Source organism: Aptenodytes patagonicus, chromosome 8 (genome assembly GCF_965638725.1).
Source record: "Aptenodytes patagonicus chromosome 8, bAptPat1.pri.cur, whole genome shotgun sequence".
Taxonomy (NCBI): domain Eukaryota; kingdom Metazoa; phylum Chordata; class Aves; order Sphenisciformes; family Spheniscidae; genus Aptenodytes; species Aptenodytes patagonicus.
The window spans coordinates 7,048,364-7,072,502 of record NC_134956.1 but is presented as its reverse complement, the minus strand read 5'-3'; the positions used below and the strand labels follow the sequence as shown (position 1 = coordinate 7,072,502).

General features: G+C 41.5%; 1 protein-coding gene across 2 annotated transcripts in view; it reads right to left on the bottom strand.

Moving 5' to 3' along the window:
• The window catches only part of SFMBT1 (Scm like with four mbt domains 1), an 83,907-nt gene that overhangs the window by 39,120 nt on the left and 20,648 nt on the right, over window positions 1-24,139 (bottom strand). The gene's annotated exons all lie outside the window — the stretch shown is intronic.

Sequence of the window (24,139 nt, the reverse complement as noted above, 5' to 3'; positions counted from 1 at the left end):
CATGGCTTAGGAACAAGACAAAACAAGAATCCAGCTCCTTTGTCACCTGTACCAACGAAAATGTCTAAAAGTCAAGAAAGCCAAACTGATGCAGGCAAAGAAAGAGCACAGTAAGGCTTACAAAATGTCTGCTCAGGCTGTGATTTCTGATATTGTAGCCACTTGCTTTCCACAAGCCTTTACGCAATTTGCAACTCTGGTCTTGAACAGCTATAAGACAAGTTTAAATATACGTATACATTTTAAACATACTAGATTCTTAACAGTTCAACCAAGGAGCCATCACTTCATCACTTTAATAGGACTTGAAAACACCAGGGAAACTGTTCTGCTGTAACACAGTAGCTCATTTATTATCAAAATGTTGTCTCTTACATAAGTGGAAAAAACAATTAATACTCTGTATACCAAGATACAATCAAGACATGTACTTTATTTTAATTTCATTTTATAATATTTTACCAGTCTTAAAATTTTCTTTAGTTTTTATGGCAGTTCATTTTACTGTATATTAGCTGGTAAAACATGTTTTAAGATATTCAATACAGGTACAGTCACCTGTCATTCTGTACACTTAAAAGATGTCTGTACTGACTTCACCCATGCCAATGGTTCTTCCAGAAGAAGCAGAGGACTGCTCCTAACTACATTACATTAAAATTATGATCCTGTGGTATGAGAAAAAACAAGCAAGTGATAGAACTCCAGCCTACGTGTAACACATAGTCCTTCCACTCACCAAATTTCTTAAGCATCACCTTCACTGCCAAGGGACACAGTCCCTCTCTACTCTCTTAATACTCATCTCCGCCAATAAAGCCCTGAATTGTTTTGGAGACAGCACAACAAAATTTTGCAGTCTGTTTTGATAAACCCACCCTACAAATAAAGAGGCTGTACAAATGTAGATGGCTGAACCATTTAACGTCTTATTCTGTTATCCCAAACCAGAAATTACTGCCCTGCAGAACATCTGAGAATGGCACATGTAAAAAAAAAAACGCCCTGAAACTGGCTGTTTTTCACACCTTTGTTTTATATACACATGTGCATGCACACACAGAGTGTTTTATAGTTGTGCAAGCTGAAGGTATTTCTGCCCCGATATGTATCAGGGGAAAATAACCTTTTTTTTTTTTTAGCCTACCAGGTTTAAAAAAAACCCAAAAAACCAAAAAACACAAAACCAACACCTCCAGGTTAAAAAAAAGAAAAAAAAAGAAAGGAGCAGAAATACACTCCTAAACATTTTGCGATGAGAAGCCGTAACTTTCAAACCTATTCCTATGAGCAATTAAATCATTATTTCATTATTAATGGTAAAAACCAAGGAAGGACAGCTCTAAAGCAAGCCCACTAGTTCATTGCACTGGCAATGCATTGCAACTATTTTTCCCTTACAAAATTCTCCACTAAAGCAAAGTTGTATAGTAAATAAAAGCCTAGGTTACATGTTTCATTATTAATATCACACTTTGACTGACAACTTTACACAAATCAATGAGATGGGGCATGATGGGGCCCCAAAAACAAGATTACTGGCTTAAAAATTCTTGTTAAAAAAAGATATTCTTCAAATACTCTTTGCATTCTTGTTGAACATCTGGGAAGCACCTGTTTTTTCTTTTTAAGCAAGATACCAGAAACAATGTAGAGGACTAAAAATCAGGTTTTAAAAAACACAGGCTGCACTTCTCACCTAAACACATTTTGAGTAACTATGGTTTAAAAAAAGGGAAGCCCTACACACTTGAAAAGTCTCAAATTTTTTTGAGTTTTGTATACCTATAGAGTCTATGGAGACTACCCGATAATCCTTAGAGGGGTTTTGCGGAAAGGTGTCTTTTTTTTTCTTTTAAGGTTAAAGAAACCAACCTATTTTAAGTGGGTTTTTTTCTACTACAGCATGGACAAATCCGTAAGAAATGCAAGTTGCCTAGCAGATGAAAACACAAAAATCTTATTTCAAAATGAGTATCACAAATGAGAGATTTTCCAATATGATACGGCTTCTAAAGGTGCAACCATGATTTCAACTTCTGAAGGTGTAACTGGACTGGACACACGGTAACTATAAATGACTAAGACACTATCCAGTCCTTCTCTCTCTGTAAGGGCATCTTCCATCCCACCACAACTGCAAGCAGACCTTAAGCAGCTTTATGCAGGCTACAGTTGCATTTGTGTTGTCATTCAAGTAAGTGGCTTGTGAACTACAGCTGGTCTGAAAAATTCTAACTAAACTTTTTTTTGCCTTTGAAAATCTATTTGTTAAAAATTGAAGTATTTTGAAGTAGTTCTATTACAGTGAAATTAGGTAGGAGAGCAACTGCTTCTGCCAGCCTGCCTGCTCAGTTCCTCAGCGGTCTCTCAGAGCAAACAGAGAAGGCAGCTCCCGTAATCCCAGGCATGAGGACTGGGCGGACGCCCGTGGCTGTGACCAGAAAGGGCACTGTCACTGTTCCTGCTGATAGCAGTATCTTTAGGCTCCCATGGTCCCCATGCAAAGCAAGTTAATCAAGACATGCCTCCACCATTTAGACACAGAAAACTTGGAAAGAAAAAAAAGGGGAAAAAAAAAAAACCCAAACCTTCCCAAAGTATAATAATTCCGTTTTGTGGAGGATTTCCACGGCTTAATTGTAAAATGCTGTGTAGCAGGCTGCAAATGTCCCGAGCATGCCTGTGGAGCATCCAGGCTTGCTAGCTGGCAATATCACACAAGTCAAACCAAACTCGAGTTACACTTCAACTGAAAGCGAGATGCCAAAGTTGTACTGTAGACTGAACTACAGTTTTTGGCATGAATTTTAGGGAACTGCAGTGCAAAGCACTGAAAAGCCTGGTTGAAATCTCCTGTAGACAACACTGGTAGCTTCATTCACACACAAATAAAACAACAAACTTGAACAGAATTAAAGAAATATCCACCAACAGTGCTCAGTGGTGTAGGAAGTTCTCAAGTACAATAAAAAATACAGCCAACTTTAAAAATTTTCATTACATGTGAGAATAAAAATTTTTAAGAGTAGCAAGAGGTATCATTAAGAGCTCCTATTGAATGGTAGCTTAATGCCACAAAAATCTACTGTGTAGAAGATATTAATACGGTTTTATTCATTATAGCTTCAGGAATGCATCTGGAAGGGAACTCAGCTACCAATTTCTGCTATACTGCTTCTAACCTACTCCTCTCCAGCTCAAAAAGACTGTGCTTAGCATATACCTACAAGGTCACAAGTTAACTCCCAATTCAGCTCTGTCGCTATGAGAAAGCTATGAGAAATTAAGCACGGGTACCAATCTCTTTCAGTCTTCACTGATTCCTTACATACTTCTTCCATGCTCCCAGGACAAAGCAGTGCAGGGTAAACTAATGCAACCGCATGTTCCCAGCCTACCCTTTCTGAAGACTTTCCTCCTGTAGACAGACTGACAGTCTAAGCTTCCATTTGTTCTATCGTTTATGAGGTAATGCTGGAAGATGATGTCACTGGCAACCTGCACGATGCTTGGCACACAGTGAAGAACTAACCAACAAAATACTTTTTAATCATTAATCAAAATATTTCTTGGTAATAGCCGATTGTAAGTCTATCAGCTGTCACACTGCTAAGCCAAAACAAAGGCAACGCTGTGAAAAACACCAAGCGAAGCATGTAGTCCAACAAATCTGGGGATATGCCACTGGTTTGTAATAGTGTAGCCCTGGCAAAGTACCCTCAGAATTTAACTGCAATTAAGATATTTTCAGTTTATGGGATCCAGCTCTCAATTACCTTCTATAACTAAACTAGATGATGTAAAACTAACTTCATCTTTTTTTTGCAACATGGAAATATTTAAGACACCCCTCCCTCTCCCCCCCCCCCCCCGAAAACCCCCAAAACCAAACACCGAAGCGGCTGTGTATTTAGAAGAGGCCAAATACTGGCAGCTCCTATTGAAGTTGATTGATATTCTGCCCAAGTCAAGTTGGGTAGTTATTCAGGATTTCATAAGCAGCTCTGGTGTTTTGTGTACACAAAATTGAGAGTACTTGTAATTAGCACCCGCCATGGCTGATGCTTACAGTCTGGCACCCCAAAGATTATCTTTTGATAAATCTCAAAGGGAGGGGAGCACAAGTGCTGCTGGAAGACAGCTGATTTGGAAATACTTTGGACTCTTCAGTCTCACTTCTGCATTTCAAACCTCCTTTCAACACATGAAATATTCACATGTTAGCAACTGGAGGCAGCATTAAAAACAGTTACAGTTCATTAAAGCCAGATGGCTCACTTGAATATGAAAAGAAATCAAACATAAGTTGGATGTTGAATTAAAGTAAATCAGCTGGTGTCTGAGGCTTAATATTATTTTAAAACAAAGGCACATGAGACAATGGGGACATGAGACACCCCTACAGACTGGAGAAGAAGCTACAGAAAGGATCAGGTTTCAGCAAATTCCTTCATGCAAAGGCATCCAGTAAAATCTATTTCAAAACCCTGTGTCTACCATATAGAGCTTCACTCTGCACAGGCAGGCAGAAAACCTGTTGCAGGGGTCTGTCAGAGCAGGGAAGGGGCTCTTCAGCACCTGAAACCTACAACTCTGCCACTGAATACTGAGATAAATCTACTGCTAAAGCAACAAGGAAAGGTAAAGGTCCTTTTTGTTATTCTTGGACCATACCCTGGAGGCGGAAGGAGAGGGGGTAAGTGTCCTCCTGGTCCCTATGCCCATTCACACATATACCTGTGCTTTTTCACTTCAAGGAATTACTAATTATGTGTTCCCTATGAGGGGAGATGGCACATACACTTCATCTGAAGACTTTTTGTAACAAATTCTTTATTGTAGGACTCACAGCTATGGCATAAACAGTGCCCTGTTCAGCACATCTTCTAATTAGGTCCAGTGTTTGCAGTGGAGATTCTTGTTGGCATTTCAGAAAGAAGAACTATTCAGGGCAAAAGCATCCCTCTACTACAAACTTGTGGATGAAAAATATTCAGAAAGAACAATGCGAAGTACAAAACAGGTACAGACGAGCACCCAGCAGCCGCAGCAACCCTTTCCCAGTGTACAGTTATAAATAGGAAAGAACCAGTCATTCCTGGGCTTCCTCATACATTTTAGCTCAGTGACCCTTTCAGTGAATATTCCCAATTCGTCTTACTAATGCATAAGTTCACCATAAAAGCTCTTCCGCAGTTAAGATCTAGAACCCTTCTGACAAAATTAGCTGGAAGGAGAGATTTTTCATTCACAGGGAGGACTCTGCACCAACACTACATGCCAGCAGGCCCAATCCTGCAGATGCGGCAGTCGGAGCTCGGAAACGCAGGGGCACAGACCCTCTCAAGCCTTATTCCTGACGCTGCCGCGCGCAACTGCAGTTACAACCTGCGGCCAGTTCCAGATGCTCACTTGTCCTCTGCTTTTATTATTACTGCAGAAATAAGCAATTTCCACAGCCTGCGAAAGACAACTTCAAGCTTTTTTTTAACCTTTTTGCTAATCTAACACCACTACAGTCTATCGTGAATATAGGCATCAGCTGCCCCTTTTGCTATAAGAAGATGAGAGAGTGGCTCCAGGGGAGAAGGGGGGCACGTTCGAATCAAGATCTGTATGTGACTGGGTACTTGCAGGCCACACCCCTTTATCAACATATAAGCGGATCTAAGTTGGCCAAAATGCAGTTGTGTGGGGTCCTTTACCCTAGGAGATAAGCCAGGCAGAGAACATCAGGCCTTTGGAAAACACATTTGCACCCTCTCCAAGGACAAAGAGACTCCACCCAGCCTGACTGAATCTCTGCCAACCCATCACCAATAGGAGAAAGTAAAAAAATAGAAAGGACCATCTAGGATGACAGCTTAAGTTGAAGTGGTTTACATTCCAGTAGAATTTATTTAAAGAAAATAAAAATCTATAGCACCAACAGAACCCAACATAATAAACTATTCGGGTAGGAGCCAACTTTATTTTAGGTCCACTTACAATGTGCAGTACTTGATTCCTCATAAACATTTTTATGAAATCCATTACAGGTATACTGGTGAGTTTCGTATCACAGTAGTTTGGAGTACCATTACTTAGTATTTTCAGCACAAAAAAAGCAAGATACCTAGTAAGCAAATTTCTCAATCAGAACCAAAATCAACAGTGCTGGAGAAAATTGACTTTGAAGCTATTCAGAGCAAGTTTCATTCACTCTTTTGTAGCAATGCACTCACAGTACAGAAACACCCAAATTAAGGTCAGTACATTTCCTTAAAACAGCCATATCTTTTTTGGGGGAAATGTCAAAGACTCCGGCTAGACACTGCTGCCAACTCAGTGGAAGGATACAGCTGATTACCTGCCACAGCAAATCAGCAACCATCTCCATCAAGGCGCAACGGCAGGTATTTGCCTCCTTTGAAAAAATCTCACCCTTGGAACAGGACTGAGAGAGGCAAAAGCAAACAAATATTCAGAACAGCATTCAGTGTAAGAAATCTTTAATATCTGTGATGGTAAGGAACTGTTTAAAATTCACAGATCAGCAAGTGATCTGCATGATCACTTCTGCTACACTCAGATAAGCAACTCACCAAAACCCCACAAAGCCGCACTGCCGCAGGAGCGTGCAAGCCGCCAATGCTTTGCTAGCTCTCCTCTCCCCGACTCGAGGATTTTTTAACTGCATTCACGCCATGGAAGAGCAGGGCAGGCACAAAAACAGCCTCTGTCTAACCTGCCACATGGAATAAGATTCTTGCTTCTCGTGTTTTGTGATTCAACAACCACATCACTGCTTCTCTAAGCACCCATTAACCGTTCTTCCATACCCACAGCACCAGAAGGACAGTACACAGCTGTCAGACAGGATATTCAAATTATTTTCTTGGGAAGCAAAGTATTATACATATCTACTTCTACACCTTTCCCTCTTGCCCCATCCTCCTGTCATACTCCGTTCTGGAGCTTTCGGCAAAGGTCCTACTTCTCCAAGAAAGGTTCTCCAGAGTCCTATACTTCATGCAAGCTCCTAGTTCTCCAAGCCTTTTAGAGCCAAAATAGGGTTTAAGACCTTTCTTGTAATTTCTTCTTCTCTTACTTAGTCACTAACAGTTGGAAACCTGGATAACACCTAGATATTTTCTAACTTTCAGTTGTATAAACAAAGTAAGTATTTCACAAGTATATGCCTTCCTAGTATCTGACCCAAAAGACAAAGCGGGAGACTTCTCACAATCTCCAATTTATGCTGGAATTCCAATTTTTCAAGCCATTTTAACTGCTGTTCTGTGACAAGCAAAAATCAATTTCAGTGGCTTCGGCAGGAAAGAAAACTACCTGCCACAAAGGCCTTGGCTCAGCACTATTAGCGCACTCCAAATCTCTCCAAGACAGCCCTGCAAGGCCCAGAAAGTAGACTACAGATTGGCAAAATAAAGTTTGATGCTTCTAGAACAAAGTAATAAAAATACTACCAATTTCATTAAAGTCACAGCTGCTGAAGAGATTATCCTGTCCAATGTGAGAAGAGAAACCTTTGGCTGACTTGCAGTTCTTTAAAGCATTATTTTTACACACATACATGGAACAGTGGGTCTGTAAACAGGAGCTTATTTGCTTGCTTCTGTAAGGATTTATCAAAAATAAACAGATCATTGAATCGCCCTTTATTATAGGTATGATCATCAACATTTTCTTTAGGCCATCTTGATAGCATATTGGGTGCTCCAAAACAAAAGCAAAACCTTCCTATATTACTCCAATATTTAAAAAATAAGTAACAGGGGCAGCTATCATTCCACATTTTTTGCAGTTGCTAGACCAACTGCAACCAAAGCTAGTCTGAGTTTACCACCTTCTGCTATCATCCCTCTAAACTGTCCGTTACAAAAGAACGGAATTGTACGATTTGACTGTAACAGGCCACAGGTGCACTGTCCTGGTGACCAACCCTTCTTCAGCAGCTCTGGCTGCAGACTTCGCCTTACATAGTTACGTTCTGTCCAAGGACCACAGTAGTAACCAACAACCAACTAATCCTTCATGAGAAACTGTTATTTCATCAAAAGCGTTCAAAATTTCTCAAGTTTCAACCCCTCTAATCTCTCTCTACCAAGTCTCTACTCTTGTCAACTTATTTGGGCTTTGTCCTTGCAAGGACAAAAATTGTGTTCGTCTTAACACTCGACTCCCGCTCTCTGCAAAGGAAGCTTTCCTGGAGACACGGCACAGGATTCCTGCAATCCCTTTCATCTTTTTGCCTGCCAAGAGCATGCTTGAGTATTCTTATCTGAACAGCTTCTGTATGGCCTCTGAGAACAAAACCCATTGAACATGAAGATTATATATGCATATATATGCAAATAGGAACTACTATCACCAGAGTCAGATTAATTACTAAAACTTACTATATTCCTCTATCACACCTGCATTGCAATCTCTGCTCACTGACCGGTACTCGTAACAGTTCTATCCTTCCATTTCCCTGCCAGCTCCATTAAATCTGTTTTAGCACAAGAGAACTCCAAGTTGTTAATCCCTCCCATTGCAAAAGCAACACTGAGACTCCTCAAGAGAACTGCATTTAAAGAACACACCTTATGTTCTTACATTCCCAAAGAAATTATCAGAAAATATAAAAGGGGCAAAGGATCTGCTGTGGAAAATCCAGAACGTAACCATCAATAGCAACCCACGCTTACAAGTAAGTTGCGTGGCTCCGGAGCATGCTCAGCACCTTCCAAATGAAAGTAACTACAGGACTGCAAGCACCTCTGCAGGGGAGGTTAGCCAGCCTACACCACCTCAGTCCATTGCAACATAGTTTTTTATTCCAAGGCTTTATTAAAAAAAAAAAAAAAAAAAAAAAAAAAAAAAAAAAAGCCTCTGTTTATGACAGCTTCATGGGGTTTGCCCAGTGCCCACAAACAAAGCCGGCAGAACACTGGCACACACTGCTCTGTCCACACTGAACCAACAAACCCCAAAGTTATTTACAGACTTTTAAATCATTGCGTCTTCATGCACAAACACCTTCAGGACTCCGACAGGTATCCGTATAACGCACTTACGTAGCAGCACCCCAGCTGCACTCCCTGTCCCTCTAGCAGAGCCCTTACCCTGCCTACAGCAAAGCAAATGCATTTGCAGCACCCCAGCCTGCACCACCAACAGAGATGGTTGGGTCATCACAGCCAGCTGCAGGACAGGCGCAGGGTCCCATCACCGCCTGCCCAGCACGCAGCCGATGCAGACACAGCTTGCCTCGCTAGCGAGCTTATGTCAGAGCCCCTCACATCAGGTTAAATACAGAAAGTTGCTGGCATTATGCAGACAAATAAACAAAATCCTCGCAGCAGATTGAAAGGTTACAGCCTGGCAATTCTTTATGCCTTGAAAATGTGGAAATGTTGTCTGTGAATGTGCATTTTTATTAGCACAAAAATATTTACCAGAGAAAAGGCGGGTCTGTTTTGACACAAAATGGGACCAATGCTTGTACCTTTAACTCAACCTTTTATTAGAGCTACTCGTACAACATAAAAAAAACCCACAACACACGGTAATCTATTTAACACAATTCTGCTGATACAGTATGTGCCATTTATCTTCTTTCATTCAGGTTATGTCAATTTATGCCAGTTTCCCAACCCCAACCCCTGCCTGAAGTCCAGCTGCTTCCAGGATTTGACTTACCACCTGGATATGCCTGACTATACACCTAACACACCTAAAACTGGAAAGCCTGGTTAATAAATGTTGAAGCAGTCAGGTCTAGCTCAACAAATTACGAGATCTGTCTTTACAACCTGTGCTGCGCTATCCAGCTGGTAAAGCAATTTCCATGAGACTACACGTTAAGTCCAGGTGAGAATGTAAAAGTCACGGCTCCATTCCCAGCTAATTCAGATGCCACCGGACAGCTGGAGCATTCACTTGACAGGGGAACAACACACAACAGGGTGTCCCAAAAAGTTCCTTTGTATTTATAACTGGTTGCAAATGGAAGCTATTAAGAATTCTTAGATTCTTCAACATTTAAGATAGTGAGGTTTTTTGCCAAGTCATTCAGGTTTGGTTTTGTTTTTTAAATGCAAAATCTCTAGCATTATTCTGCTTTCTCCATCTACTTTCTACAGCACACAGACTACAAAAATATTGGGGGTTATTGGTCAAATAAAGAAATCAGACAGAAAAGACTGCTCTGTTTTCATTGTCGACTTTTTATTATGTATCCTATAGCACAAATACAATTGCCTAAAGTTACAAGTTGGATAAGAAGATGAAGGAAGAATATGAAGTTCCTGCTGCTCCCAAGTCCCAGACAACAGTTCGGCAACTTCTTATCCTCTGCATAAAGACAGGCAGCACGAACGAGTAAATATTCTGCCAGTAACATGTAGTATAATTCATGGGGAGATAAAATAGAGCACTCAAATGGAAAGAAAATGACTCCTACCTCTACTTCTGAATCCCTAGGGCATTTTAATATTGAATCCCACATGACATAACGATGTGATACGGATGGCTGCCCAACAGAAAGTGATACGCAACCGTTAAACTGCCAGCAGCAATGTACCAGCCATCAGATTACAGGACCCTTTAAACTTAAGTTTGAGTAGCCTTGAAGTTGAAAAGTACACCACCACAAACAGCACTATGAAATATCTGGTTTCTCAGCTTCCCCACAGTAACTACATTACATAAATGGGTACAGGATCCTGGTTTAGGCTTTTTAAGTGAAATGATTAAACTTTTTGTCAGGGTCACCACCAGTCTCCTCCTTCTGGCTTGAAATAAAATGCACAGAACTCACTCAGATGCTGTTCAAGAGACAACTCTGAGCCAATGCCAAGATTTGAGATCTGCAGTACAGAGCCCTAGAGAGCAACCTGTGGAGAGCTACAGGTGGCAAAGCGGACCACATAAGCACTTAAGAGCTATTAGCTCCAAAAGAAAAAAGAAAATCACACCCTTTCCATGGTCTCAAGGAAGAGCACTTCCATTGCTAAGTGGTAGAAGACAAAGCACCAATGGATGAACATAATTAAGGATACAATACTCAGCTATCCACTATGTGAAAGGTGTCTTAAACGAAAAAGTACATTCACTGCACATATATTTTAGGTAATTAACAAAGATAAAAATTCATCTGTAAGTGCCTGAAACATGAAAATTACTGGAGAAATCCGCAGAAATTCATCTGTTAGAACACCAGATTTGGAAACTAATTTCAATGCATGAAGGATGTCAGTCCTGCAGATAAAGTATGAAAGTCAATGCAGTCTTAACGAAGTTACAATAAATACCTCCAGAATACTGCTAAGATTTGATTTATTCAAACAAGTCCTCCTTGCCGACTCATATTCTGTGCATACGTTATAGGAAAGCCTTTGAATAAAATCTGAGTGGGACACTCAACTTGGCTTGGCACTCAAGTCATGTAAAGGGATAAAACCCCGTGCTATCTTCCAAATCCTTTTTTGAAACAGAACTCCTATTCCAGAGAACCACCTAATGGATGTCACCACTGCAGACAATACAACAATTAAAGGAGAAGAAGTGGAGGGGGAAGGAAGGTACTTTGCAAATATGACATTTAAAAAAAAGTCAATCATATAAAATGCTTTTAATATGTAAAAGCATACTCCTACTTGTTTCCTTCCTTTGTCATGTCATCGAAATAGTACACGATACAGCAAAAGGTAATATATTACACCCATTTCTCAGAAGAGCTCCTAAACCACAAACTACACACAGAAAGGGCAACTCTCCCTCAAATGCCAACACAATCACAGGACAAACAGACCCCATCAGCCAGTGAGGGCTCACACCACCTCCAGACATTTGAGATCCACAATAAAGCCCATCTTAACACCAAGGACATTTATTCCCAAGGACACTCTCCACCTCACCAATACAGAAGTTTACAGGTTAGGCGCTAAACCTGTTTATCAACACATCGACGCCTAGTTATACAGATCCCATTTTCCTAGAGCAAGCAGGAATTCCAACACGTCTCCAACTCAACCGGTGCTCTTTGGTGCACATCACTTGTAAAATTATAGCCAGTCTCCTAGATTTGGATTTAAAAATAGACTTGCTGGTCTAACCTTAGGTTCCTATTTTTAAAATATTGGCACTGGTATTAGGGGACAACAAAGGGAGCGGCATCTCATTCATACTTCTTACAGACATGGAGTGTCAGGGTAGGAAGGCTCTGCAGAGGGACCTGGACAGGCTGGATCGATGGGCCGAGGCCAACTGTAGGAGGTTCAACAAGGCCAAGTGCCGGGTCCTGCACTTCAGCCACAACAACCCCATGCAGCGCTACAGGCTTGGGGAAGAGGGGCTGGAAAGCTGCCTGTCGGAAAAGGACCTGGGGGTGTTGGTCGACAGCCGGCTGAACATGAGCCGGCAGTGTGCCCAGGCGGCCAAGAAGGCCAATGGCATCCTGGCCTGTATCAGAAATAGTGTGGCCAGCAGGAGTCGGGAAGTGATCGTGCCCCTGTGCTCGGCACTGGTGAGGCCGCACCTCGAATACTGTGTTCAGTTTTGGGCCCCTCACTACAAGAAGGACGTCGAGGTGCTGGAGCGTGTCCAGAGAAGGGCAACGAGGCTGGTGAGGGGTCTGGAGAACAAGTCTGATGAGGAGCGGCTGAGGGAACTGGGGTTGTTCAGCCTGGAGAAGAGGAGGCTGAGGAGAGACCTCATCGCTCTCCACAACTCCCTGAAAGGAGGTTGTAGCGAGGTGGGGGTCGGTCTCTTCTCCCAAGTAACAAGCAATAGGACGAGAGGAAATGGCCTCAAGTTGCGCCAGGGGAGGTTTAGATTGGATGTAAGGAAAAATTTCTTTACTGAAAGAGTGGTGAAACGTTGGAGCAGGCTGCCCAGGGAAGTGGTTGAGTCCCCATCCCTGGAGGTATTTAAAAGACGAGTAGATGAGGCACTTAGGGACATGGTTTAGTGGGCATGGTGGTGTTGGGTTGATGGTTGGACTCGATGATCTTAGAGGTCTTTTCCAACCTCAATGATTCTATGATTCTATGATTCTTGCCTGAGCAAACAACTAACCCCTATTAGTCAAACTGTCAATGGCAGGCTAGAGTGAAAATTAAGATGGAAAATACCTGGTTTCAAAGTTTATAGTTTTGGTAATATATAATTTCAATTTAAATAATTCAAGTTTAAATAAATTAAAAAAAAAACTTAACGAAGAATCTGTATTTGTTTTTATGCACACTAATGATGCTTGAACATATAGTCTATACAGACAGATGCAACCGCAGATCAAACTGCTGTCCAACAGACGGAAAACCTATTTTAACAAGCAGCAGCATTAAAAAAAAAACAAACCATGATTGCAAATAAAAGCTGCAGAAACAAATAGGACACAGTTTTATCAAAAGCAATCATCTCAACACATCGAGTTGGATCAAAACAGACCCGGAACTCATAGTTTTCCTTATGAAGAAATTAATTTACTCCTGGCTTGCCAGTGCAGGTCACAGAACAGGGAAATAAAACGGGGAAGGCCCGCGGCTGCAGAAGTTGTCTTTGGCAAGTGAAATTGAGTATCATTTTCCCTAGCAAAGACTGTGTTACCTACTATCAAGAAGTAAGCCTCAATCTACCAAGTGAATTCAAATACTGGAGCTAATACATTTGGGAAGTGATAAACGGGAGGATTTTAAAAAGTGACAACCACACCCAATACTCATTTAACACACTCTACAAAGCCACTTCATCATCAAGACCATCAGTGCTCAGGCCTTGCTTTCAGAAATGCTAATAAGCAGTTTTTCATTTCAGATGAAACCCGAGAGTAAATGAGACTACGAACTTTCAAGAGTCAGGACTCCAGGCCTGTTGTGTCATTTTCTTCACAAAACCACGTTTCAGAGTTCAGCATCACTTCAGGACTTCTATGCCTCAGGTTTTTATTTTCATAGCTTAATCTCACTGTTTCATTACTGCGAAAGGCAGTGTCTCATTACCACAGAAGTACTGGAACGCTACCAAATAGCACTGCAGACGGCAGGTGCCGGCACTATCACAGCATCTGCAACAGCCCTACTCCGCACTCCCCTCTCCCCACCCGCTCCTCAGAGCCAGCAGCGTTGCATGCACCCCTCCTGCTCCACAGCACAGGACAGGCTCCGAGCAGGTGCTGCACCTCCACTCCTCCTTCCAGCCACTGCTGTTCCTCCCTGGGGCCCAGCAAAGCACGCGCTGCCTCATGTGCAGCGTCACCGATTTCATCATGGTACTACACAAGGAGAAAGAGGATCAACATCTCAGGATGGAGCAGACGTTTGTAGCAGTTGAACATGAAGGCATCATCTTCCCCTGCTAATAGTTCACCACAAGGAGAGCTCTCAGTGCCCTGCACTAAGTCAGCTTAGGGCCAAGGAGCAGTGAAGACAGCCCCTTCCTCCCCCTTGCAGCTCCTGCAACCTGTGACTGACCACTCTTCACAAAGTCCACTACTAGCACAGTACAGAAACACCAGTAGCACAGAAAATTAAACAGTAGCAGGTTTCACTTCCTCCATAAGGACACGTTCTCTTGTCTTTCCCCTAGTAGACCAGCTCAAGCATCAATTCAAAGCATGCTACGTGTACACCATCCAAATGTTAGACCTTGACAGGACTATAGTGATTTCCTACTCACAGGCATTCCCTAATTTAAAAGCAAAAACGTGACTGTGAATTACCATCTTAAAACAGGGGGGAAGCCAAAAATAAAACCATGATTCTATCATGCATGGGAGCCAATGGGGAATATATCTCAAAGGCTATGTCTCAAGTCTCCAAATGTGAGTATAAGAACTTCTAATGCCGTTTTTATTAAATATACTCACTTCCGTCTCAACTATTTGAGTAAAAATTGCCTCCTCAAGTCAGAAATCCTAGATGAGGCAGAATTCAACTTCCTACAATGCATATTTAAAGATCCCTTGAAAAAAAAAGAGTGTTGGGGCAGGTCATCCTACATCCTAACCTCCACCAACTACTCAAAAAAGCCCTCTGCAGTTTGAGTTTGGCGGTTAGATCATTACTTTGATCCCCAACCTGTTTTATAGGTTTCCTGTGCACTCTTAAACAACTATAGTGCTGTTACCATGAGATGCATTCTGACCTGAGCTGCTCTCTGTCTTCCAAAGGTAGTGTTGCTGATGAAATGACACGGTCCCTGTAGAAGTAGGAAGTCTTGAGTATAATCACCTTGAACTAATCTAATCTAAGTTACTTTAAAACTGATTCAACAAGATTCACCAGCCCCGTTCAGGATCTATCACTCCCACAAGAAATAATAAAACTGCAGACAAGGTTACGTGATTTCCCTGCAGGTGCAGGAAAGCCCATGGTGGAACCAGGATCAGAAGCAGCTCAGCAGTCTGATGTGTGGCTGTATGAGCTGATGAAGTGGTGTATCTGACAGATACTACTGGGGCTTCAGATTGTAACAGCAAAAATAAGTGTATTTTCCCTAATGGTGACAAATACGAGTTTACTGACACTGCTCAAATGCTAACAGCAAAGCCCATGATACTGAATAACTAAACAGAAATATCTGAATTATTTAGTAGACAATACAGAAGCAAAAGCCAAAGCATGATCTGACCAAGAAAACAAGAAGAAGAAAAAACAAGAGTGAGGTTAGTTTTCTGTTGGAGAAGAAACAGCCGACTGTAGGATTAAGACAGCAGCCATGGCAGAGAGGAGGGTGCAACTGCACGGCCAAGGACAGTGATAAGCAGCACTGCTCCTTTCTGACAGCCAACCACTACATTTCACTGAGGTGCAACATGAAACAACATCCAGAGATGTTTGTTTCTTTCTGAAATGCTACCCCCCAAAAAAAAAAAAAAAAAAAAGTACTCCTTGGCTAGTACCAGGGAAGAAGGGGAATGGAAAAACGTACATTTCAACCACTCCTTTTGATAATCCTGTAGAGAAATTCCTGACCAACTGATCACGGCTAACATTTCTTCAAAGGAAACATTTCTTCCTCATTTAACTTACAAAACTCTGTCTCCTGCAAATGACATTTTATTTATAGCAGTGGTATTTGCTGTATAACTGATTGGGGAAGGCTGTAAATGAGCATCATTGCATATATATGGAAAACAATGATAAAGCAGTCATCAAAAAGCTGCAGAAGATTTAAATATTCAAATAAGGCAATCTGCATAACCCCCACCTGAATTTTAATTTTGCAGAACTTATTTCATAGCTTTATGCTGTAGATTATCTGTGCAAGCTATTTCTTTTATACAGAAAAATGACATCTTGCACTTTAAGAAGCATCCACCAATTCCCAGAGTCATACCAATTTTAATTCTTGGACTTTAGGAGGCTTTAGCTGTAGCACAGGTTATTTTTTCAAAGTCTACGTGCTCAAGGCAAGAAGGCAAAGGTGAAGACACTGATGAGCCACAGTAAGGTTATGGTGGCAGTGAACTGCATCGAGGCTCCTCACCTGCACCTGCCAAGCAAAACAAGATCATAACTTGTAGCTCTCTAAAATGCAAGCTATCAAAATGGGAAGGAGAGGAAAACAGTGCTGCAGAGGGAAGGGAGATCAGACATCACAGCGAACCAGCCTTTATATTGGAACAAGGATTTCCAAAGGAGAAAGAGGACCAACTTGTGAAGGACCCCACAAAGAACAGGCTTGTACCAAGCAGGTCAAAAAGATGGATTCAGCAACTGGAAGGCTAAAGCCTGCCCACATGGCAGCTTTGGACCTGCTATTACTAAGAATGCACTTCAGTTAAAAAAACCCAATGCTCTCGCAACCTTGCACAGCAATGCAGTGCTGAAGGCCAGAACATACAAAAACATACATTTGCACTTCACATGCTGCAAACACAACAGGTAAGGGAGATCAGGAGCCTTTCTTGTTCAAACCTTACTCTGAAATCTTGAGCAAGGCAGATTCTGAGCAGTCTTTGTTTCCAGACCATGGGATTTAAAATATTGTCTTCTGCATGTGCGCATTTAGTGGTACTAGTTACTTTTTCAACATTTTTGATTGTGGAGATTGACTGTTGCTTTGGAAATAGTAGTTTCATCCTTAGTTTTGTTTGGATTCAAAAGTGGGAACACCAGAATATTTCTCAGACAACAAGAAAAAGGTCATTTTTAGCACCACTCAATTCCTTGACTGCAGAAACATTATATCATATATATTTAAAGACGTATCGTGCCTGAGAAGCTTAAATTTGATAAGAAAAGCCTCAAGAAGGAAAGAGCGTTAGGCTCTTTCCCATGGTACACACAAAATTGGGGAGAGGGGGAGCCAGAGAAGGGAGAGGGAAAATGGGGGGGGTCAGTAAACACAATCACTGCAATATTGTCCTAAGAATCAGAGAAACAAAAGGTGAAAGACAGAATAAGCACCTAGAAAATACTCAGTTGCATCAGAAACAAAATTTTCTCTTACAAACATTAACTAGTTGGACTTGGTAATTTATTTTACTGACCTACAACACACTGTTGTAGCAAATCTCTTCTACACTTAAAATTCCTGCCCTACAAGGCCCACTTACTGGCACTTCAGGGTGAAAGTGAGAACTTCCTAGATCTAAAGAATGTAGGGAAAAATAAAATAAAATAAGGTTGCCTATACAGGTCCCATTCGGTCAAGCTCTTAGTAAAAACAAAGAGCAAACAAAAACTCTTGCAGTCTTCCCCACCAACAGCCACCCGAGGTCCACATACCCAGTTTCTTTCAGGACTCAAAGCTTTTCTTCACTTCAGCCAAACAAATCCATCACACTGTACCTCTGTGATGTGAGAAAAGGCTCTGAAACCAATGTCCCAAAGAGCTTATTCATTCCTGCATCCATGAACTCTACAGTATTCATTACTACAATAAACACTAAATATTTCTCACAGCCTCCTAAATTGTCAGCTTTCAATGATTTTTGCTGTTTTATCTTTAACTTTCCACACTCTGTCTTTACTGCATGACGGTACAAAACCCCACACATGCTGCTACTGAGATTATTTAAATAACAACTGAGTTAAATTTTCATTGACGTTAATTACAAGTTGGTTCATTAGTATGTCAGTTACTGTGATAAAATTCAGTTACTGAGAAGAAAAAAAAAAAAAAAAAAAATCTACTGGCTGTTTCTGGCCCAAATTAGTTGTATACATTGTGGCTTTATACTGGCTTAGGGCAACCCACGAGGCTGGGGACATGCTCAATGTGATTCACTTTCAGCTCTCAAGCACCAGAACTTGAAAAGGACGGCTTCTGAAGAGGAGAAAAGGAGAAAAGAGCAGGAGAGGGAGTTTGCCTCTTAGAAATCAGCATGAGGGAGAAAACCGGAATAAACGTAAATTTTTCAGAGCTGTCCTTTTCTCCTCCTAAATGTATTTCGGTCTACCACTCACTTTCAGATGAAGATGAAACAGAGAGTTTAGATTTTTGGTGTGTGAAGGGAAGTGAAAACGCAGAGCTGTCTCACGCTTCCAATTCAAAATACCCCAACACGAACAGGGAGACTCCTGTAATTGCTTTGTTCACCTCCTGGATTCAGTGAAGAAACAGTGGACGTCATGCTGACCCTGGGTCCGCACCACGAAAAGTCTTCCACCTGAACCATGCCTCCGCAAACAAGCAACAATGAAGAGAGCAGAAATCAAAGCACTAACAGTTAAAGTCCAAATAAGTTCTTGCCTCAACATGTGCTACAAGAAGCTTTGATGTTACAGAAAGAGGAGGAACCTGGAAGCAAAGGTCAGGCTTTCCCTGAAAATGACAGCTCCTCAGGGCTCAGCCTCAACATGGAACACGGAAACATATCTCAAAAAGATGTTTGCTTCTAGACTGTACCCCTTACCTGTTTTTAAAAGACTTGTGAGCATTCATACAACTTGGCTATAGTTTCACACATAACTAAACCAGAATAAGGCTGCACCACCCCCAAAAAAGCAGCTCCGCACCCACTCATTCATCCGTACCCCACACTAAACTTTCCACTGGAGCAAAGTCATGCAGCAAAACCAAACAGGAGACTGTGTCCAGGATAAAACTCCCCCTGTTTGTAAGATTTATAAGCAACTACTACCCCCTTTGTCTTTCCAGTCAGGTGCAGCACCCAATTCTAGCAGCAAAGATGAATGAGATTTCGTAACTTCAGTTATTTATAAACCCATTAGTGTCACATCATCCTGGCTATCATACAATGTGTACATTCTGCGATCTGTTGGGGCAATAACGCCCGTTTTGCATGGTACAGTACGATGGAGCAAAGGCTCCATTCTGATGGAGTCATAAGAAATATTTAAGCACAGACCAGGAACTACAGACCTCGGAGTAAAAAATGTTTATGTTCTTCATTTACATGAACCCCCAAAACTTCTCAAGCAGGAATTAACTTGCAACACCAGTACCTGAAGCAGCATGGCACATAGCTCAGTGACCCTGTTTTTGCCGAGAAGGGATGTGCAACAGAGGCATAAACATGAGCTTGTTCTGCAGCCACTGAGCAGAGTTTCAGGTGGTTGCCACTGAGCATCACAGCAGACTGGCAGAGCGTTCTGTTGTAAATCTCCCCCTGCATTACGGCAAGAGAAGCCATGGGAAAACAGGATACAGTTTGGCAGACTGACTTTGCTGATCAATGCAATCTGACTTACGAGCTACACAGTTGCTTTCAGTAAGTTTCAGAGTGCAAAACAGTAGCTTTGAATCATACTTTCGGGTTAACTGCACTTTCAGCAATAACCGATTTCTTTAAGCACCAGTCCCAAATAATGTTCAGGAAGCCTTGAAATCTTTTTTTCCCCCCTTCTAATTGTTTGCTCTCAGCAGCAATGCTTCCCACCCGCCAGAGCGTGCACCGAGCGACTTCTCACTGCCACCTAGCAGCCGTCTTCGCCCTCTTCCTTTCCACCCACTAGCTCTACATACGCATACACATTGTGGACTGAAGAGAACACCAGTGCTGTTACAGATAGCTTTAGGAGATTTACACACCACGGTCTTCAAAAATCAAAAAACAATTCACAACCAGCACAAGGAAAGTCAGTCTTGTTAAATATTGATATTTGACAAGCTCTACATATTCAATCATTGTACTGTCACACACACAAAGTTGAGCTGTTTTAGTTAAATTATATTTAAGTTATTATCAGGCTAAAATCCCACGTTGCACTTTTACTTTTTTAATCCAAGAACTTGTGGAACTGAGAGACATCCATTTATGGAAGGAGTCTCCCTAAAGCTGGTTCTCATGAGAGAACCATTATGCCCAGATTATGTGAAATAAGCACAGCCATGCAGGGGTTTGCATTTACCAGCTAAGTTGTATCATCATGCCATTTAACTTATGTATTAGGTAAGTTGTCCACATAAGGAAAACTTATATCAATTAGGAAAAGATCCACAGGAAATACAAGCGTTCATACAGCGATAAAAATAATTAGAAGTTCTATATAAGTGATGGTTACCTCTGCTTCCCTGATGACAGCAGTACTGACAAGCACCTGGAGGGCTTATGTCTATCGGCATTCACTAGTACTTGATTAATTGCCCCGACCAGTTTCCCATTCAGTGTTGAACACAAGATGACCTTATCTACACTGGTATTTAAAGTACATGCAACTGTACCCAACATTCAGGCATGTTATATAAACTAACTTAACCAGCATAAATAACGTGGCTTGCACATCATTACATGTATTCTTCCTCCATAGAGGAAGGAACCCCTCTATATTCATTCCTTTGGGTGACCAGAAGATGTAGGTTTTCTCAATTAAGCTACAGCAGTACTCTCCATGTGCATCCTTTATCAATTAAAGGAAGGCCAGGCATATGGTGTACTTCATCGTTTTAGTTTGCCAAGAAGGCCGACAGGCAGACTAACAGTTAATAAAATAAGCATCTATTATTGCACTAACACTGAACTTGTATACTTTAGAGAAGACTGAAGCTATTTTACTCGATAGCAGCTGTGTTTACACTATAGCACAGTCTGGTACCTCTGAAACTCAAGTGAACTTATATCCGACAGTAACTATGCTGGTTCCAAGGGAAAAAAACTGTTAAGAGGAGAAACATACTTCAGCTTCTTGTGTTAAATGAAAATCTTTACTTCAGCTGCTTTTAAAGGTACCACAACTTCATTTACCATGGACCAGGAATACAAACTGAAACCAAAATATACTGAAAACTGTTGTTTCATTCATACAGTAGCGTCATATGAAAATTCATCTGTGCTCACCAGATCAAACTTTTCCCTTCTCTCCCAGCAAGGTACACAAATACATTTTAATCAATATGAGAGCCAGTTTACAGTTTACACTCTGAGCCGCATCCATCAGTCACTGTCAGGAACAGAGTGCCTGTCCTCTAAAGTTTTATTCAGATGAAAAAAAAAAATCCATTGTCAAGATAATTCAGTGTTACTTTTTATTGATTTAGGCTCAGTGGATATCTTCCTTTCTCCTCTTACCACTCACTGAACAGAGTGGGAAATAACACTTTATCTAGAACTATCAAAAGCTTCGGACATCTATTCTGCACAATGCGGTCAGCTGGACCAGATCCGTGGAGCTGATTACTCAGAAAAGGAAAAATCTACTTGCCTTTACTTGAAAGCCATAGTATACGTTATGTTGAAGATGCCAGATCCATCACAACAGGACCACTACAGCAGTAAGCCCTCAACTGGGGAATGCCATCAGCCTTTAAGCATCATCTCTGAGCCTTCTGCTGCGGCTAAGCAGAAAAACCATTTGGTAAACCATAGCACTGGCATGGACGCAGCAATCAGTGCTCTGAATTAGTGAAGCCATGCAGCAGCCGCAGCCAGGCTGCCTCCCGGCTCCTGGCACAAACAGCACCAGTTGTTCAACCTGAGAAAGTCGATGGTTCTTCAGCCTGGCCATTTCACTCATTGCTCAGGATACAAGATAAAGTTGTTTTGTGGGTTTTACTTAACATTTCTTCTTGGGCAACTGCTCTTTTACTTTAACTGAGGCTTACTCCATTTGCCTTTGGTTTATGATGCTAGATCTGCTTTGGACTGGTGAACATGGATGATTTCTCCTGGGCTTAGAGTAACACAAGTAGAACAGACCTAAAGAGCTGAGTTCAAAGGTGTCTTGTTGCCCAGCATATCAAGACAGACTGCTTGCCTCTAGAGAGCAGGAAGGCGATGGCTGCCTGCTAGCTGCAGCCAAGCTCTAGAGATGGGAGTGCGACAGTCCATCTTTCCTGCAGTGTTCTGCTTTCCTAGCACTATCCTCCTCTAAAAGAAAGGAAATGAAACCACACAGTGTATCAGACAGTTTGTCTACTTTGTCTTGGCTTCCTTCTTACCCAGGAGAAAAGACAAAAATAATAAAAATTAGAAAGGTCCGAGAGAAAGTGCTGCATCTGAATACAGAGAGAGGGATGCAATCCTCCCTCCCAAGGGGGGGGACAACATGGTGAGAAAAATGAGGAAATTTGGAATTTACCGCTGGCTTTTTTCTCAGGCTGGCTGTTTCCAGGTAGTTCCACTGCCTGCAGATATGTAGGCAAGGCTAATCAGAAAAGCTTTCCCAAAAGGCCACTGCCTTCCTAGGAGGCAGCTGGGGATTAAAGAAGTTTGAGCCAAATGCTGCTCAGGACTTTAAGTTAAAATTCAGAGCCACTCTTGAGATGCCTGACCTCCCTGCTCCAGAGTCATGTTCATTATTGTTACCACAAACATAAATAAAACCAAGCAAGTAGTGGCAATGCCACACGTCTAACGCCATCGACGCTTGAGCAGCATGCATATGACAGGCTTTCATTTAACCGATCCACAAGCCAGAGTATGATGAACAGCAGTCAGGTGGTTCCGTCCAGCACTGCCACAGAACTGCTCAGCAGACATAAAATCTTCTCATTCTTTTAATCCAAATTACTAAAAGTGTAATGAGTTCTGGTTTTAGTTGTCACTGAATACAGACAGATTAGCTTAGCAATACTGCACGATATTGGGCATGCTCTCGATTTGAGTAAAGCACACACTGGCTGACTGCCTCTGCTCTCAGTACATTTTCTTATAATGCAAAACCCCAAGTTAATTTTTTTTCATAGCTGGTGCATTTACAGTCAGTTAAGACAGAGAGATCGCGTCATAAACATCTATTGCCAAGAATTCGTAACTACCCAAAAGGCACATAAATGACAATGTCTTTCAGAAACATCCTCTTGATCTTAAATAGATGCCTACAAAAAAAAAAAAAAAAAAAAAAATCCCAATTCTGTTATAGTGATTTTTAGTCATCACTATAGCACAGTACGTTGCTATCAAGCGATTGTGGACAGAGGACACACAAAATTAGTTTCCACAATTTATAGCAGCACTGACATTAAAGACAATAAATGCAATAGGAATAAATAAAGTAGGAGTTAAGTTAAATGCCATGAGGGCTTACTAATTTATAATATAACTAAATTAATCCACTATCAGTATCTAAAGAAAAACTACTGAAATCAAATGCTCTTGGGGAGTTGTTAAGAGGAAATGAGAAATTGGGTTTACTCTTCACTGCCACTTCACTGCTTTAGCAATATGGGATTCCAGGCTCCCACTCCAGATCTTCCGTTTTAAACAGTAAAGCTGAAAATAACCTCCTACTTTAACAGCATGTACTTTTTCTTCACTGATGCACCAAGCTAAAGACTTAATATGGGATCGTTGTCTGCAGACAGCAAAACAACATCTGGCAGCTTTCCGAGCATCCCATTTGAAGTGACTCTTTACACCGCATATTGGCAAACTCCGAAAGAAGTCAAATCATCTGGTGGCAGAGCTGGGTAATGCCCCAGGTACAATTGGAGCCTTCACGTCAAATTTCTACTTACTAGAGACTCAGACTACTATTGTAAATTGCTGAACAACTGTATCAGATGTCCCAAGAGAGGACAGGTGCCTACCGCTGGTTTGTATTGTACTTGTACTTCACAACAGCCTTCTCCTTCTAACACAAACAGAAAACGGAGAATTCAGCTCAGGTGTGCAAGGTTATGTGGGACTTCTGTGATAATACCTGAAGTGATGCTGCTGTATAACACTACTGTAATTTGCAGTACCAACCTTTTACTAAAAAAGGGTATTCTTGCAAAGAGACAATAATAAGAGTCTTTT